The sequence below is a fragment of the Apis florea genome, unplaced genomic scaffold (assembly GCF_048593485.1).
Source record: "Apis florea isolate Af1SG1 unplaced genomic scaffold, ASM4859348v1 contig_3158_pilon, whole genome shotgun sequence".
NCBI lineage: Eukaryota > Metazoa > Arthropoda > Insecta > Hymenoptera > Apidae > Apis > Apis florea.
Genome location: NW_028256713.1, coordinates 3,588,175 through 3,607,490, shown reverse-complemented (window position 1 = coordinate 3,607,490; position 19,316 = coordinate 3,588,175). Strand labels below are relative to the sequence as shown.

The window sequence follows — 19,316 nt, the reverse complement described above, 5'->3', positions numbered from 1 at the left end:
AAAGTGGGACGAGTGCCAGAGCTAGCCAGAGTTTCGTTCCGTTTCCCAAAGAATAAAAATAAGAGAAAAGAAGAAAGATAGGATAAAAAAGAGATAAAGAGAGGAGGGAAAAGAGTGAGAAAAAAAAAGGGAGGGGAAAACCGCTCGTTAACGAGGCTCGTTAGAGGCCGAAGCGCGGGAGTACGAAGGCGCTTCGAGATAAATAGAGAGGGGCCGCGAAACAGGGTGACGAAAAAACGTGTACGCCTTACATAAACCCCGACCACGCCCTGCCAGACTACGTTTCAGGTTTACACGTTGGCCTAGTCGCGCACCTACTACTGCACACACACACAGTTGTGGAGCACACCGTGGTGGAAGAGCGTAAAACGTGGCCGATTCGAGCGCTTGTATTCGCGACCGTTTTGCACGTGCACGAACCGTGTGTACACAAGCGTGTGCACGCGCACTACTCCTCCTATACTCCCACCTCTCCTCCCTGTGCTCCTCTCGGCGAAACGTGTCGATAGCCGCGCTCGATCTATGGGTAACCGTGCCCTCTCCTATCGATACATACACAACGCGGCGTTACCTTACGTGGGTGTTCGTAGGGCACCGGAACGAAAGTCTCTGCCGGCAGCTTGTTAAATCCTCGAAACGCTTCGAGAGATCCTAGAGATCTCGACCAATCCGGACAGCTGACCTGGTATTTCCATCGCGAGCGTTACACGGCCAGACACTTACGCGCGTCCATTTCCCGCGCGATTTTCCTTCCACTACTCCGACACTTTCCGCCGTCTTCGAATAATTAAAAGTCGAAATCGAAGGTAGATTTTTTTTTTTTTAATCGAGATATTATTTAACGGGTTTGAACAGTTGGAAGATTAATTTTATTAGAAATGAAAATGGATGGATTTGAATGGCTTGAAGGATCGATTTTTTTAACGAGACGGCAAGATTTGATTTCTTTTTGAAAAATAAATAAATCTTCAAGATCACCTTCGATACATTCTTCGATACGACAACCCTATAATTCTCTTTTCACTGGTTGAAAAAAACTGTTCGCTCTTAAGATGCCTGTTAACCGATAGTTAAAGGGAATTATAGAGTAATATACGAGAAAGAATATCCTTGTCCGAGGAGAAAATTGTGTCCTGATACAAAAAAGAAAGAAAGAAAGAAAGAAAAGAAAGAAAACTAATAACGACAATAATTCAGTTCGGTTACGTGGTCCACCCTGTATAACTATACGCCGTATACGAGTATTATATGAAACGTATACGCGGGATTCGAGGACGGGTGCAACAAGGCGTCCTCGAAATTCGACGATGGATTAATCGAGCCGTCATTGCGAAAGTGAAACGAAGCGCGCGCTTCGGAAGGTCGGACCACGAGCCTCCCTTCTCGATCAGGGACGCGGTTACGGAAGATTTCCGATCGATAGACCGTGAAAAATGGTCACATTTCCACGAAATGTTTTTCCTTCCTTCGACTCGAATCCTCTCAAGTAACGAATTACTTTCAATTGTTCTCCCGGGGGGAAGACTCGTCGTCAATCATCATTATTCTCGTCCAACGGATACGTGTTCCAAGAACATGTTTTTACAACGTTTTCTTTCAAAGAATGTTCTCTAAACGCGATAAATTATTATTATCCATCCAGTTCCGATTATAATTAACGAATAGGATAACGTCATACCTATTACAGTTAATCGTTATCGCTCTTATTGCGCGCCATCGATTCGAGGAGAGGGGGAAAAAAACTTAGTGCCAAGTTCGATCGCCATCGACTCTCGTGTCAAAGATCAAATCGGCCGTCCAGTTTCTCACGTGTACCGACCACGATCCTGATCCAAGCTCCGCTTGGAAAAACGAGGAAGAGAACCTCTCTCTCTCTCTCTCTCTCTCGAAATTCCCAAGAGGTATTAATTCGTGCGATTAACGCAAGTGTTGCAGGGGTCGTGGCGAGCCGCACGCCTCAAATTCCGAAGAAACACCGCTATACTCATCCTTTCGAGAGAGAATCCTCGAGAGAAAGAGAAAGAGAGAGAGAGTCCGGCTCGTTCCGCAACGGCTGCTTCACGAACAGGCTTCGCCCTCGACCTCTCCAAACCTGAACCTGAATCCTCTCCGCTGATCAGCGCGCCACGCCTTTTCTGACCGCGGTTGAAAATTACCGCGGCTGTTCGCATAACTGTATCAAGTCAAAGATACTGCGAGAGATGCTCTTGGCCGAGTTGGCTACCGTTACAGGGAGCGTGGATGAGATCTCGTCGGCCGCAGATGTTGGGGCCACGAAGCGCGCCCTCTTCGGACGATGGGATGGAGGGAACTGTCCGCGCCTTCTTCTCCTCTTCCGGATAGAGCGCGCAACAGCTGGTCGCTTGCTCGATCGAGCAGCGAAATTGGAGGAGCGACCTTGATCCGGGTGAACCTGTCGATCAATCCTTTGTTCCGCGCGGATATACACCGTTACGTGCTATCGTCGATCCTTTGCGCTCGTTCTTGACATTTGCGAGTCGAGCAGCCAGATATTGGTATGATCTGGTTGCGTTTCTCTTACAGTTTTTGGCAAGATGGCTTTTTTCCTTTAATTAGGAATAGTCTAGTAGGCCGAGCATCGGATCAGTGGATTTGGATCTGGTTGTTGAACGAGAAATAATCGTTGCAAAGAAGTTTAATAAAATTGCAACAATTTTCTCCGCATAATCGATTAATTCTTCCACTTTTTTAAAACGTATACGTTTTAATTACACGTCGCTCGAAGAAAATTCTAATCTGCAGAAAAATTCTTCAACGTTATTAGCGAATTATTGCGCAGGGATGGCGCAACAACGCTTCCGGCAAGGAAAACGGATGTGGACGGGCTACGGATCACCGATGCCGAACAATGACCGAGAAAAAAAAGAAGAGAGAAAAAGGAAGAAGGGAAAAAATAGGAAAAAAATAGGAAAAAAGATACGCAATTTGTGGGAAGGAGGCGATAATTAAGGTCTGACCAGTGTGTACGAGCGTACGCGGCTTTTCTAACGGTTGTACGCGGCGTTGCTTTCTAATTATAACAGTGCAGCGTAATTACACAACCGGCGCATAAAAGGAGCAATAATAAAGCGCGCATACGTACGATATAAATTTCTGATAGTGTCGGCACGCGGTCCACGGCGTCAATAATGGCGCTAGCCGTTGAAAGTCTGCCGGTGTGGGGAGAGAGAGAGAGAGAGAGAGAGAGAGAGAGAGAGAGAGAGAGAGAGTAACAGTACCGTCGGTCATAAAGCGCGTTACGATAAATCACTGGTAATTAATAAATCCCGCCGTTTGCCTCCTTTATGCTTTATGGACACGATCCTCTCTATCGAGAGAGAGAGAGAGAGAGAGAGAGAGAGAAACGAAAAAAAAATTGGGGGCAGAAAGCGACGATGGATGCGATCTTGGTAAGGGTTCGGTTAATTACAGTTATCGTCTCTTCGAGGTTAATGCACGATCGCTCTATAAGTGATAGATGCGGTAAATAAAAGATATTTAAAGTATCACCTGTTTCGATACAGAGGAGGTAAATATATTCGTGTATATATTTCATTGGTTCAATTTAGTTGGATGGCGGTAGAGGTTTGGATAATTATAGTTATCGTCCTCGAGATTAATGATAATGTTCAATTTATAAGTGATATATGTAGTAATTAAAAGATATCTGAAATATCATTTGCCCCAATGCGTTGCGAAAGCAATATAAATCTTATTTAGTTTAATTTAGTTATTAATTATCGCATATCGTTTGATTTATACGATGACGAAGCGAGGAAGTGCAAGCCCATATAATAATCGAACGAGTCGCGAATCTTTATACGAAATGAAGAATGAAATAAAAAAAACCTTCCTCGCTTGAAAAGAAGAGTTTTCTTTAGTACCAACTTATCGATACGATAATATTATTTCAATTCTGCAAGAGTAAAAGACAAAACGTTAAAAAAAAAAACAAAGTCTATGAAACGAACGTCGTTCAAGAATTCACCTCTATTTTCGAAAGCTCTGAATGTGAAACTTCGAGATGCACACAAGGAGAGGCCGAGTCTGAGCTCGAACGTTCATATTTCACTTGCTGCGTGGCGGAATTACGAGACGGCCTAGACGATCCGACCACTTTCTACTAATACGAGCTTCGCTCGGCCGGAGAGGAAAAACGCGCGATAAGCGCAGCAGATTAAAAAAGGATCCACGTCCGAGGAGAAACTCGGACGCGAGAGGCGAGGATATCGACCCGCGATACGATATATCGCGGCCGTGTGTGTCCCAATATGAAAAATCCCAATGTTTCCGCAATGCGTTCCGCCGATGCATAAATACACCGCTATATATACATCGATAGTCGTTTAATCTCTCAATACTCGGCAAGAAATATGGCGACGAGGTATCGAATGACACGAAAACGACACAGCTACAAGACCAGCCGTCTCTGATCTCCATGGAAACGGAGACCAAGAGGAGGATAAAGATGCGCCAAGATGGGGGAGAGGATGCATACCACCACGCGTATACTCGCCGCGCAATTCGTCATTTTCCCAATCCCCCTGCATATATCTAATATGAGAATTCCAGCAAAATGCGCGAAAGATAACCGATCTACCAATTTTAAAGCAATCGCTCGAGCAACGGGTTTAACAGACCTTCTCTGGTGAGTCCACGCAACTGAGACGCAATAAGGGAGCGAGACAGCGATAGGACAGGGTCCGTTATCGTAAAAAATCATATATATATATATATATATATATGTGTGTCGGAACGGTGAACTGGATGAGGGGTCCTAAACGCGTACACACCGCCTAGGTGGTCTTGGCGCAAATAGGAAACCCGTCCTGGACCCCGATGGAGCGAGGAGAGCGTGGCGGAGAATTTTCTAGCGACGATCACCCGCCACGACGACGAGCACAACACTCTCCCGCGGATCGGCACCGCTCGGCCACGTTCTCGCCGTGATCTCGGAGGGAAGCGAGGAGCGGATCCAGGCCGAGAGTGTGTTGGTCGGGCGTGGTCGCGGTGGCCATGGAATGCGCTCACTTTCACCGTGAGCGCGGTACCGGACGAGGATCGAGAGAAAGAGAGGGGCGAAACCTCCACACGCACACACGCCCCGCTCGCGACCGAGAGTGCAACACACTCCGCGACGTCGCGCCGGGGATCGAGCTTTGTCTACGTGGATGATGGCCTCTCTCGGAATCTTGCCCTTCCCGAGACTACTCTTGGAAAGAAGTGTGGCCCGTTGGGGAAGCTCGTAGCAACGATAATTCGGCTCGATGATTCGAAAAATCGATGCTAACGTGATAATAAATTTTTCCTTTCAAGTATTTAATACTCGTTGAACATTGTCTCGCAGTAAGAGAATTGTCGATAAAATGTTTGATAAGAGTTTTTTAAGAAAAACAAGTACGAAGAAAGGAATTTGATAATATGAAAGTGTAGAATACTGGAAATAGAGCTCGATGATATTTTCTCGAGATCCATTCGACGTATCGAAAGGGAAACGGATCGCAGCGGATATCTGACGCGATTAACAGGATGAATTATAGCCAATTGAAAGCGGTTGAATAGCAAATGGTAGCCTTACTTCCGTTCACCGAAGAAGAACGCCTCGGAGCCTCTTCTTCCTCGTTTCAGGCCCGGTTCAACAAACCGCAGAACCTTGCCTCGATAGCGCGACTCTCAAAACGAATTCAGTAAGATTTATATGCCGCGTGGATAATCAGACAACGACGGTTTTATCTCTACCTCGCATCCCCGTGTGAATCCAATCACCGACTTGTACATCTTCTTTCAACTCACGAACGAAGAGTAAACCGTAATTGGTATATTTTGACAATTCTTGGTAACGTTCTTGGAGCGAACATCGTCTGTCCGATGATGTTTCGACGTTGGCATTGCGTAAACGTTACGATTTTTGCTTCGAGAATTTTGCTTGGTTGAAAAAAAAAAGAGAAGGGAAGCGACCGTAATTGGCTGTCGTCCACCGAGATAATCAGATACCGGAAACTTTCCACCAAAGATCGTTCCTTCCACGTCGTTCCACAGAGCTTTAATTAACGGTGCTCGGTGTTATTACGTAAAAGATTCGAAACCAGGGATGGGCAAAGACGTTACCCAAACCCTCTCGAATCGGCGCAAAGGAGAGAGGGAGAGAAGGAGGCGCACCAAACACCACCATTATTGCCACGACCGCGTCCCAGTTTTATTGCATACACGCTGCAACCGAATGATTCACTCGCGAGTAAAAGTTTTAGCGGGAATACATTCGAATATTTACGTGTATATATTATTTCTTCTTCTTCTTCTCCTTCTTCTTCTTCTTCCTCCTTTCTTAATTGCGCGATCTCGTTGGATCGAGGGAAACGGTATTTTCCACGCGACTCGAGATCAGAATCGTTGAAACGAAAAGATAGATCTGCACGATCGTTGTTGCACGTTGTCAGACCTTTGACGAGTATTATTCTTCGAGGAGGCGGGTTTCATTCATCGTTACGCAATTAAACTGAATCGTGGTAATTAAAAGCGGTGTTTATCCCGCGATTCCTACTTATCTTACGATTATCCTTGTCTACGTGGAACGTAGAGTGATTCACACACTTTTGGAATTTAACTTTCGTCGAGAATTTAACTGCTACTTTATTTACTCCACTCTGTGAGAAAAAGTTATCGATCAGATTTGCATATAATAATACAGAAACAATTTAAAAGTATGTTTCCTACTGTAACTAAAGAAAAATTTAAACAAATTCTACATCTATATCTAAAAATTTTAATCGAATTAATTCCTCGCATTCGAAAATTTGAAAAACAATCTCTAAATAAAATCTTGAACAACTTAAGATGTAATAGCTATTGAGACATTTAGCGCGAGCGAACACGTTGCGACTCGTGAAAAAACAACGAAGAAAAATCGTGGTGGTCGCCAGACTTTTCCACCGGCGAGTGGATATATCGGATGAACGACTAACCAATTGGCATTTTGCTCGAATAATTACATGTTATACCCGGCCGTTCAACCGTGAACGCAGATAGCGGCGAAGAGAGCCGCTAAAATGCACCGGGAGGAGAGGCGAGGCGGAGAGGAAGGAAGGAAAGAAAAAAAAAAGAAAAAGAAAAAGAAAAGAGAAGGAAAAAAAGGGGGGACACGAGAGACGTTGCGGCCAGACTGCAATTAGACCTCGCGCCGCAGTTGGACCTCGTAATCGTCGCCACGGTACATAGATCTTCGATTTTTCGGCACGAATCCGTCTTATTATCCGATAACCGACGCTTTACGATCCTTACGCTTCGTTTCCTGTTACGACGTCTCCTGTTGGAGCGTGCCTCTCCAGATACCGTTTCGTTTACTTTCGATGTTTTACCAATGGGAACAGTAATAATGCTCGTTGCAAATTTTTTCTTTTTTAAAACGAAGAAAGTTGGCTCATTCTCCATCCGTTGTTTTAAATATTTCGTTCAGGTATTATCCGATTTTTGAATGTACTTTTCATCAGATATATCGATCGAAAGGGATAAAGCGAATATCAATTTTTATTCCTGAAAATTAAACCGAATTAACTGAATTGGAAAAATTTTCGATATATAATTATAGATCTTATATCAGCAAAATATCGAATTAGATGGAATAAGAAGGATTAAAAATTATTTGCCGTCTATCCGAGATTCATCCCAAGGTATAAATCTATCAGTAGCCCCGATAACCAGCGTGTATAACTCGATGAATCGTCTTTCGCCTCTCGATAAAGATCCAAAGCGCGGTTTATCGAGGATGAAGGGGGCCCGGCGTAAAATCGATACACGTCCGAAGCAAAGTTGTTGCACCAGGCGCGTCGAATCGGACGGGATGGAGAAGGCAGCGAAGGTGACCAGCCACGAGATAAAGGAGCAATGGACGAAGGTGGAGGAATGACACCGGATGACAAAGTAACGCGTGCGAGGAGCGGAGAGAGCCACGGCGACAATGGGCGGCTGATTTGTGAACTGCCAGCTCGGATATCGTCGTCGCTCGGCCCACGGTTTCATCGAACCTCCATAAATTTCTATGGTTCAACATGAGAGGCTCTCTTTCCGGGTCCGGCGATCGCAGCTGCGCCGCCCGTGTCCTTCCTCAACATTCCACGGCCCGAGTTGCTCGTCCACCTTCCAACCACTTCTGTCACCGTCTTTACCGTGCTCCATCTGTGCTAATCACACTCCTTTCTTTTTCTCTCCTTTCTCACACTTTCCCTCTCTTTCCTTCAATTTAGAGAATTTTGCCAAAATTGTACAATTGTATATATATTTCAATCGCTACTTTAGATTCTCATAGATCTCTCTCAAAATAATCTCTATATTATGAATTAATTCTTCCCACTTTTCGATGAAAGTTTTTGTAACGAATTTTTGTACAAAACTTATATGACATCTCGAGTACAAAGAATTGTATTAGTTATAAAATTAGAAAAAGCAGATTGACTTTTAGACAACTAATCGTGACCTTTCTCAATCTAAATCCCGATATGCTTGCACCGTCGAAGTAATCGAATACGACAAAGGGGGATAAGAGCGACAAGTGGACAACACGAATATATATATATATATATACGAGGCACGAAACCAGTTTCACGTATAATTTGGCGCGAACGATCCTGGAGCAGGGCCTGGTGTGTTCCACCAGGTCAGAATGCTTGCACGATCAAAACAATCGTGTTCACCAGCCATCATGCCAATCCGCATTATCGTTGTTTTCTCGTTACGATCCCGTGGACCATTCATTCTCGACACCATTATCGCTCTGCGGTTTCGATTGATTTGCGCAATGGTACGGATTGCGGTCATCACTTGCGTTGCCTCGAATACGATTCCACCCGAATTTTCATCCAAAACGTTTTATTCGCGTCGTTTCTCTCTCTCTCTCTTTCTTTCTCTCTCTGCCAAACTGCAATGAAAATTTTACCAACGATCGAGATCGAATACTTTCATTTGTACATTTTGTAACGAATCTTGCGAAGTAAAAAGAAGAAGTAAAAAGAAGAAGAAGAAGATGATGATGATGATGATGGATCTCGCCCAACGATAAACGAAAAAAAACGACGATTAAGGTGAAACTTGGCCGGGCGGAGATGCATGGAGTCTTTTCAACGCGAGCCACGGGAGATGCCGTCACATCTGTAAATAAACAAATGGACAAACGAACCGCGCAGCGGGCCGCCCAATTGGAGGCTGTTAAAGGAGGGCGCCCGAAAGTGTTTCGAAAGGGGTCACGGGCTTAAAGCGAAACAGCCAAAGAGGAGATGCGTTTTAATCAGGCCGAGAGCCGACCGACGACCCTTCGAGAACGTTTCGCAAAATAATGCAATAATGCCTCGGGTTAATTTCACCAGAACCAAATTTAGTGGGCAAATTTAACAACGCGAAATCGTATTCATCGTTCTTCGATGAATTTCGTCAAATGTCGATTATGGTCACGTAATAATTCGAGACGAAGAAAAAGGGAAGAAGAGATTGATCGAGCGTCCATTAATAATGTGTCCGTTAATAATGCTTAATTAACGTTGAAGAAAATTTCCACTTCCAAATTTAATCGAACGACGAACGTTTTTCTTTCGATCATCTCCGTCTTCGATCTTACGAATAACCAGCCAGGAAAAACTGGCTACAAAGATCCTTCTTAATCCGTTAAAAATAATTCGTCCATAGATAAAAGGGGATATTCGATTAAAATGAAACGAGTTTTCCACGGACATCCAACTTTTGCGGTTTCCGTTTTGCACGATGCCACGCCATCGAGCACCGGCAGTGGATGAAGTACCGTTAGAAACTGCAGAGAGACGCCAGCCAGCGCCACGTCCGTTCCAGCACCACCAGGTATAATAATCGGTGTAGGAAAAGATAAGAGCGCGAAGAGGAATGCGAACGTGCAATACGCTCTTTGTCCGTGTTTCTCGCCTCTCGTGATTCACGCTCGAAGCTATTTTTTAATGCCGCGCCATTTTTTTTTTCACATTCCTCCCAACTATGCTATCCTTCCTATGTTTTAATGTTTAAATTACCGCGACCCGTTTCGTTTCGTAATTTCTTCTGCCCAGCCTACCTTTTACGGGGAAGGGAAGGGTGGGGGAGAGGGGGAGTTTTAAAAAGAGAGCGCAACCTCTTCGCTCGGACGTGTTCGTTTCTTTTTGCACGGAGCCGCTGGGACCACCACGTTATCGAAACCGTGATCCCCGCGATCCCTAATTATCGCGTCGGAGAAAGTGAGCCGCCGTGAAAATAAACTCGATTGCGTAATTAATAATAATAATTCAAAACGCATCTCGGAATTCGAATTTCATCCGACTCCTCTGTAATAACAGGGTTTCGTCGCAGAGGCGTTTACGTGGTGAATTTCCCCTCGTGTCGATACACAGTATTCGTATCGTACCCGTGGATAAATCGTTTTATCCACCTATTGTTTCGAGAAATTTTTTTTTTATCAGTATTATACAATTATGCAGGATAGATCTTCTAAGACGATCGTCACGAAATTGGTGATCATCTAAAACCATCTAAAAAAAGAAAAAGAAAAAAATTGGATATCAAGTTAGTTAGATATTTCTTCTTTCTAAAATAAAATTTAAAAAGAGAGATAATTTTAATACGTATATATTAAAATTGATACGACTTCCTTCTTAAACGATATTAAAATCTGCAAATATGATTCGAGCTCGATTCGAAATGAAAATCGAGGTGTTTATTCCTCTTTTCACACATCCGATACAACATTAAGACATTCTCCCCTTCACGCCACGCAACTTTCATCACGCGAAATAATATTTCGTACGGGGAATAATTTACGAGTTATTCGTATGGTTACGTTACGTACGGTCATTCCGCGTATTCGACCGGTAATGTACTCCATATTCCAGCAATATTACGTGCATATAATCCACATAGCCATTTACTTAACGATGCGCTCGAGACGCATTTTCTTCCTCGTTTCGCGGCTACCTTCTCCTGATTAATGGATTCGATGCCAAGAGGACGAGACCGATCGATGATGGATGGGTTATAAATGAGTGATTAATCAGTTTACGGTGTCATTGGGTAGCCGATCCGAAGCGGTTCCACTACGAGTGAACGTAGCACGCTACTACGCCTACTGTCTATCTTCCGCGCTCTCTCGCCTGCCTTCGTACGTAAGAATGTCGCTTAAACTGTGTACGCCTAGACCGGTCGCGCGACTAATATGGGAGTGTGCGCCCGGCTGAAGCCTCAACTGGATCACCGATCCAGCTCGCCGATCGAATCGCTTCCCTTGGCCATTAAGCTCTCCTCACAATCGTCTTGATGGACCGTCGAAATAATTTCCCTGATTTAACTTTCCTACTGGATTATACCTGGAAGAAAAATTATCGTTGTATATCGAAAGTGTTTTTTCGTTTCGGACGGTGTCGTGAGACTATCTACAATTAACTTCGCGAATATCCATATTGGCGAAATGTTGTAAGAGTTTTGAGCGCAATTTTCGGTTGACGACGAATGTATTCGTGTGTAGAAGATGAGGAATTGCACGATATTATTTAACCAATATCGATTAATTGGAGATTTTAGTTTGTTAATAATGAAACAAGCCAATGAAAAGTAATAATAGAATAATTGTTATGACATAATATCTATTTTCTTTTTTATTGACCCGCATAATAGCGTAATTTAATTTTGGTATGAATGAAAAGGGAAGCAGTGAATACCGTAAAAAAGGCGGTATTAAATCGATTATTCTTTGAATTTTATATTCGTATTCGCGTGTAAGCCGTTTTGGAAATATAAAATGGAAGAATTGTGAAGGAGGCTTAAGGGCGCTTCTCGCAATTGTCGAGAGTGGGCAGGGATACCGAGGGATCATAAGGTGATCGAGGAAGTCTCTGATCTATGGCACGGGTCTGACGACTTCGTGAGCTTCCGTGGCTCACTTTTTCATATTCCACGAACCGTAGCTTGCGAAACCTCGTTTCGCTCCAGTTGCATTTTTCTCCTCCTTCTCCTCCTCCTCGGTTTTCCTTTTCCCTTTGGCGACAGACTTATCTTCTTAACCTTACCAGAATCCTCTTTTCACGATTTCCCGCATTCTTAAATTAACCATTATTAAAAAAAAAAATCGTCGAGACAGCGAACATCTATCTGGCAGCCATTGTCTGGCGTATAATTTAATACGTTTAAACTTTCTTAACAAATTCCAATAAATGATAAATTGTAGAAAACTCAGAAACGAGGTTTAATTTTTCGAGGTTCATTCTTGGCAGACATCACAGACTTCCTTAATTTCTGTAGAATACTTTAAAAAGAAAAGTAAAGATCGATTAGATATGGATCGATATCAGTCGAGATCGATTTGATTTTGTTGTTCGATCGCCATAGGACCATCCAGTAGATTTTTGCCTGACTCCGAAAGGCGAACGGATAAAGAGTTTTACAACATCGGCGAGGGTCCGAAATTGGCGTTGCAATAAAGAAAAGGTCAGAGAGACCGTAAAGTTAGCGAGATAATAAAACAGGCGTAATGATGCTGGTAACGTGTGGTGTGTAATTCGTGTTCCGAACACCAGAGAAGAAAAGAGGAAATTGCGATGAATTTCTCAACTATCGGCCGCACCATCGGAAGCGATCCGCTTCTAAGAATCGATTTCTTGGACAATACGATCGAATTTAAGTTTGGAAGGGTTGCAAGTTGAGAGGAATTGACCAGCCAGAATGCAATAAAATGTTAGAAACTTTGAATAGAATCTTGAAATAAGATTTTTTGATTCTTGAATTCTTGAAACAATATAAATATTTGTCTTACGATCTCGTCTGATTAATGTTGTCATTGTATTGAAAAAGGATAATACACGTGAAAAATCCATATTGTACATACAATTCTCTGAACTTTCCAGTATGTCTACATACAGTTCCAAAAATACGGATCATTACGGATATTCAATATACCTTATACAAAAATTGTGCAACAATTATGTAAGAAGAAAAAATAACTTGGCATCGATCAATGATCACGTATAAAGATAATATATATTTATAATAATGAAGATTGAATCCACGATCGAGAAGAAATACACAACGTGTTAATGCCACGTACCATTGGAAGCAGTCGAGCATTTCGAACCTGCCTCTGCGTGTTGCTATCCATTTCCACCTCGTCGTGAGAGATTACGTTCCCATTCCTTTTTTTTTTCTTCTCTTCTTTTCCTCGACGAATTCCATCGGTAACGTGGTTACTCGTCGTGTGCCGTGCGCGTAGCTGGTGTTTCTCCATCTTGATAATTCTTTCTTGCAATTTCTCCGCGATCGCTTTTATGGTCCCCATCGGTCAGCGGAGAGAACCACTCTCGACAGCAGGAAGAAGAACGCGGTTGTGTCGCCGCGTTCCTCTCAAAGGGCTTGTTTTTCTTTGCAGCGAGACGAGGGAACACAAAAATCTGAAGGAAAAGGAAAGACGTTTGATTACCTAATATCGTGGAACCGATTTTTTTCCACGGCCTTTCTTGTTCGACATCTATATTATTCGATCGTTAAATGCACGCAGGAAACGAGTATGATCTTCGAACGAACATACGTAACTTTGAAGAATGGTCTCGGATCTAAATACTTTAATCCACCCAATTTCAAAATGTAATTTAAAAAATTTACAAATATTGAACAAAATATCCGTCCATCATTTCTATCTGCAATCATCCAAACAATTCCAAATTTAGATATCCACCATAGCGAACGATCAAGGAAATACATCCGATTTCACTTTCCCCAAATCCAGATCGTACCGTTATGAAACCGACATTCAAAATACAATAGAATAATTCCGAAAGTGGTCGAGCGACGTGTCCTGCGCTATCTTCGAGGCATTCATCGCCGCTTGAAAAAGTTACGCAACGCTTCCGCGTGCGCCGCGCGCGGGGGAAACCGGAAGCGACGGTTCGAGCCGATGCAACGGAGGTTGGCGAAAAATCCGATACATCGATCGGGCGGGAAACCATCGGAAGTCGATACGCGAGACCGCAGCCCGGGGATCGTCGCTTCCGCTTCGCCTCTCGCGCGCCGATTGTTTCCGCGAGGCAATGGACGTCGTCGATGATCGAAACGACGCGACACAAAAGGGAAAAAGAAGAAGAAAAAGAAGAAGAAGAAGAAAAGAAGGTGGTCGAGGAAATAGGAGGAGAGCGGAGGCGATATAGGACGGAAATAAAAAAGAAAAGAAAAAAAAAAGGAGAAAGTAAGTCTGGAACGCGCGAGCGTTCAACGGAGGTTGATGGATGGGATCGTGGGATGAGATGCTTCGAAAGCTAGCTCTAGAAAAGGTTTCCTCCTATGAATGTTTCTCTGGAATTGTTATGTTTACGAAGTGATAATAAGATCGCCACGATACTCGATTTGTCGAATATCAGCAATCGAGTTGTAATTTGCGTACCATTGTGTTTATTACAGCGTTTAAAATTGCGATTGATCGAGCCCAATCGTTAAATGGTTAATTCGTACGGCCACTGTGATAATTACAGGGATAATATTGATTAAAAAAAAAAGTGAGATACGAGCGAAGAAAAAGGAATACAATGAGTAGCAGAAAGAAAGCAGGAATAAATTATACGTCGTATGGTATAGAATTAGTCGAGTTATACGTACGTATAATTTTCACGTGACTGTTCAAAGAGCGATACATCTCTTTCTGAACTCCGGATTGAAAAAAAAAAAATATCCAATAACGCGTGAATCATCAGCTCCAATTATCCTGTCCTCGGATCCTGTTATCGGATCTCTATCATTCGTTTCATTCTCATTCGTGAGGAGGATCGAATACACCAACCGAGCGATCCCCACCATCCGACGTTGAAGAAAAATCGGCGCGCAAATCTAGTAAAATTAAGATCGAGCAAGTTCGTTAATTAATTACAATTAACGATCAACCGGAAATTTATCAACCTCTCGTTCGAAATTTCGCCCGATAAATCGCATAAATGGCCACGCGGTGACGTTCTCCACGTCCCGTCGTCTTCCGTTCCGGAAGCTTCTCCGGCCGCAGATCGGCCGGTGGGGATCGCAACGTATCGATAACGCAACGTTCCATCGCACGAAAAGGGAAACGGGCCGAGCTACTTGATCACGGGGACACTCGATGAAACGAAGCGACTTGGAAGTGGTCGGCCGGTGGTGAAAGAGGCGGAGGTGGAGGAAGGGAGCGGTGAAGGAAGAGGTGAACGTTGGGAAACCGAGGCGTAATCCGAGGCGTAGATGCATCGATAGCGCGGCGAACAGCCCAGCTTACCCGACTACCACCGACTTCCAGGAGCGTTCTCTCTCTCGCCGCGGCCTCTCTCGCAGCCACGCACACACGACCCAGAGATTCTACCACCTTCTCCACCTCCACCAACTTCTATCCTCTCTCTCTCTCTCTCTTCTATTTCTTCTTCCTCGAACGCGTGCGTGCACGCGAGCGCGCACGGGAGAATGCGAGCGGACGTATGGGCGGTCTACGCTGGCCGACGTCTTCAAAAATGTGGGGAGTGGACCTCGCGGCTCAGCGTCGCTCACCGGATCCGTTTCCACTTTCGCGCTCCTAGAACGCCGTCTCGATTCGAACGCCGTTGGTCAAGGTTGAATTTGTGCCTCGTAAACGTGCCTTAAAAACGATCGAAGGATGCTCGTCGATTAACGAGCAATTCTTTTTCTCGCGAATCTTTCGAAGAGGTTGAAAATTGAACTGACATCGAAAGAAGAGAAACGATTTATTATCCGCCATAGTTTTGAATAGTTCGTCCCTGGGGCGGCAATTTTTTATCAGGTATTTAGAAGGTGGAATTATCTTACGGAGGAGAGTCGATCCGACGAGGTTCGGTGATAAGATCGGGTGGCGGTGATAGGCGGGGTCGCGATGAGAACCACTGGACGGGGAGCGGACTCTCGAAGCACTTTATCTCCGGGATGTGGGTCGCGACTGCCGCCCGCCACGCGAGCACACCGCGAACGCTAATACTATCTTAAGGCTCGTCCACACCTGGCTGCACGTGCGCGGCCGACAGTTTCTTAGAGAGCGTACACCGAACATTAATCGTCCGCCAGAAGGGACCCTTCTCTTCCTCGAGTTATTATTAGAAAGGTTAATTCGCCACGAGGAGGAATATGGAAGAAGGATATCATTTCGAGGGAGGGAAGTGATTTATCGTTTCCAAGGGATTCTCGTGTTTTCACTTTCCATCGAAAAATCGGATAAAGATTGGAGAACGAATCCGCAAAACTACTTCCGAGTTTGTTTCGAATCCCGCTACTTGTTTATTGGAAACGATCTCGATTTTTCTTCTTCCTGTTCTCCCTAAAAGTTTTCTCCTGCCTGCGTTCGTATCCTCGGACACGTTCCGAGAGAAGAGATCGGGCGTACGAATCGTACAAATTATACTCTAATGTGGATGGAAACATCAATTAACGTCTAACGGCCGGTTGTAAGTGGCTTTAACGACCATCGTCCGTTGATGGGCTTCAAACGCCGCCCTCTTTTACGCCGCGGCTGCACCTGCGTGTCTCCTCCCGTGATTGACGTCCCTCCGTGAATTTCTCTCTCGCGCGGGAAGTTTCTACTAAAAGGGGATAAAGGATGGATACGCTCCATCGTGCGTCTATCGAAGATCGGGAAAAATTAAGAGGGAGAGAGAGGGAGAGAGGAAGAGAAAGAGAGAGAGAAAAGTGGACTCTCTCGTTGGTCTCATTGGTTGGAATCGATTTCGCCTCTGAAAGCCTTCTCTCTCTAGTCTATTTGCCGAGGAACGTTCTAATCCTGCGCGGACGAAAATAGATGATCGGCGGAGACGTTTTTTTCTTTTTTTCTCAGCTCGGCAGCTTCACTTTCGATATTACTTTCGAGGCCGGCGACGTATCCAGTATCAGCCGATCCTTCCACGGTCGGTCGAGAGAGTCTCTTCGCTTTCATCGAAGGCGAGGCGAGGCGAGGAAGAAGAAACTAGATCGACGAGGCGATCTCTTCACTTTTCTAATTGATCGAGTTTGATGTTTTTCTTTTTCTTTTTCCTTTTTTTTTTTCCCCTAGCGATGGCTAAGAAGAGATACATCGAGTTCGAGCTTAAAATTGGGACGATTGGATCGGGATTCGAACGAGGTCTAAGAAAATTTCCGTCGCTCTAAGAAACGATGGATTTAGACGATTTCGTTTAGAAATTGATTCCGTAACTGTTATTCCATTGGCTATCGCTTTCTTTCTCCTCGATACAATTGCCGTAACATACGACTCTCAGATGTGAAACCTGTTATCTAGAAAAAGAACTACAACGTTTGGCCTGATAGTGTATCGGGACAGGACGATCGTGTGTCTCTGCCAAAGAAACAAGCTGGAAACGTCGAACGGTACGTATACCTTAAAGCCTTCCAGCTACCTTACATAACCACGATATTTCATATTTCAACAGTTCCGCCAAATCTAATACCTACAATTAATCTCAAAAGTATCCGTCCGTGTCGATGTATAAATATTTTATCGAACATCTCGTTTCTCGCTGAAAAAGAAAACGCAATCATTAATTAGAATCGAAATATAGAAGTATAAAAGTAATCGAGTTACAAAAATGCACGATTGAAAAAGAATCACATTCAATTAGTTAGAAATAATAATTTTTCTACCACCAATTATCCCATCGTCCCGTCAATAAACATTACTTGGAAACCACGAAGATCCAACACACTTTCGTATAAATACCCATAAAGGGTTGAACCGCCTGAATACATCACTCGTTGCGTCCCGCACACCTCCCAATTTCCCTTCCTTCGGGTAACCATAACCAGATCGAATTGCGTTACAGCAAGATCATTAGCCAATCTCGGTCGGAAGGCAGCGAGAGAGTGTTACGTAAAAGGGCCAGAGCGGAGCGATAAGCGGGCCGTTTCCAATCTCGACGTCTTCGTCGAGATCGGTCGATCGATCCGGTCTCGTTCTGCCCCAACACCACCGCCCAACGATAAAAAGATGAGAGGAGAGTAATGACATTTAAACGGACGCTATTGCGACGTTATCTTCGCGAAGGAGAGTGTAACTTCCCCTTTTCCTTCCCCGTGCGCGGCACGGCGGGGAGAATAAAAAAAAGACGGCACACGCCTCGCGACGGCACGAACACCGTGTGTACATTTTCCGCGGCGAAACCGAGCGGAGCGGGTCCAAGCGAGCGAGCGTTGCTTTCTCCACCCCGCCCACAATCCGTGTGCACGAGCCGCGCCGCGTGTATACGCGAGCGAGCTTCGTGCAACATGGAAATGGAAGGATCGAGCGGATGCGGCATGAACCTATGCGTCGTCGATCTATCGTGGTTGAAGAGAGAGCAATCGATTTGGATCGATGTTCGAAAGGACGGATCGGGGGAGATTTCTCTCATTCGTGGTTTCGAGAAAGGGAAAGAGAGAGAAATGGAACGGAGGTGAATAGAATATTTTTTTTCTTTTTTTAGGCCTCTTCGAGTCGACGCGAAACGGGCAAAGGCAACGATGCGCTACGTGACGTATAATTTTCATCGAAAGACGTTCGATGACAATTTCACAGCTCGAGCGGGATGTAAAGGCATTCGATTGGTACCAGGATACGCCGAGGATGAAAACCTTGTTCCCGTTTCCTATATATAGAAACTTAAAGCGCGGTAACGCGATAAACGTGCACAGTGTCCGCGCCTCTACTCCACAGGAGTAGTAATTTATACCTAGCCCCCAGAACTTGGTTCGCCAACGAACGCTGCTGCGTGGATTACGTACAGTTATCGAACTTGAAACAAAAATATATCGATCTCTCTCTCTCTCTCCTCCTCCTCAATTTTATGAAAAGTTTATAAAATTCACACCGTGTATGAAGTACGATTTCACCTTAAAAAAATATACATGGGTAAAGATGGAAAATGGAACTTCTTGCTCGCTTCGATTTTACTCGAGAGATAAAAAGAGGAGGGAAAGGTACGAGCGAGTATGGAAGAAAAAAAGAGTATGGCGGGAAAAGGAACCGCCAGTCATTGCAGTGCGTTCATCGGAACTTTCGATCTTCACGAGCAAACAGGCGAGCGGTCGTGGAAGGACCAAAACTAGATCACTTCTGGACGTGGTCGCCTCGGCCACGCCGGAACGGTGGCTGATACTGTAGAAAGAGAGAAAGGGATCGGTGTTATTGGCGGCGTTCACACCAGGCGTTAATGCTCGAAGACGCTCGAACGCGTGTCCATCCTGTCGTAAAGATCGCAACGTAATCGCGGTATCCGGTTTATATGCGGGCCATATTTCCATCGTAAAGAACGAAAGGTGGTTGTACACTCCCGGATTTCATGCAGCTTGTGCGTAGGATTTTT

General features: G+C 44.5%; 1 long non-coding RNA gene across 1 annotated transcript; it reads right to left on the bottom strand.

Moving 5' to 3' along the window:
• Nucleotides 1-10,598: 10,598 nt before the first annotated feature.
• On the bottom strand, nt 10,599-15,937 carry LOC147657444 (uncharacterized). Its single transcript, XR_015292380.1, has 3 exons — nt 15,802-15,937; nt 15,260-15,613; nt 10,599-11,348 (listed from the first exon to the last, which is right to left on the bottom strand). It is a non-coding gene; the product is annotated as an uncharacterized LOC147657444 (long non-coding RNA).
• Nucleotides 15,938-19,316: the final 3,379 nt, after the last annotated feature.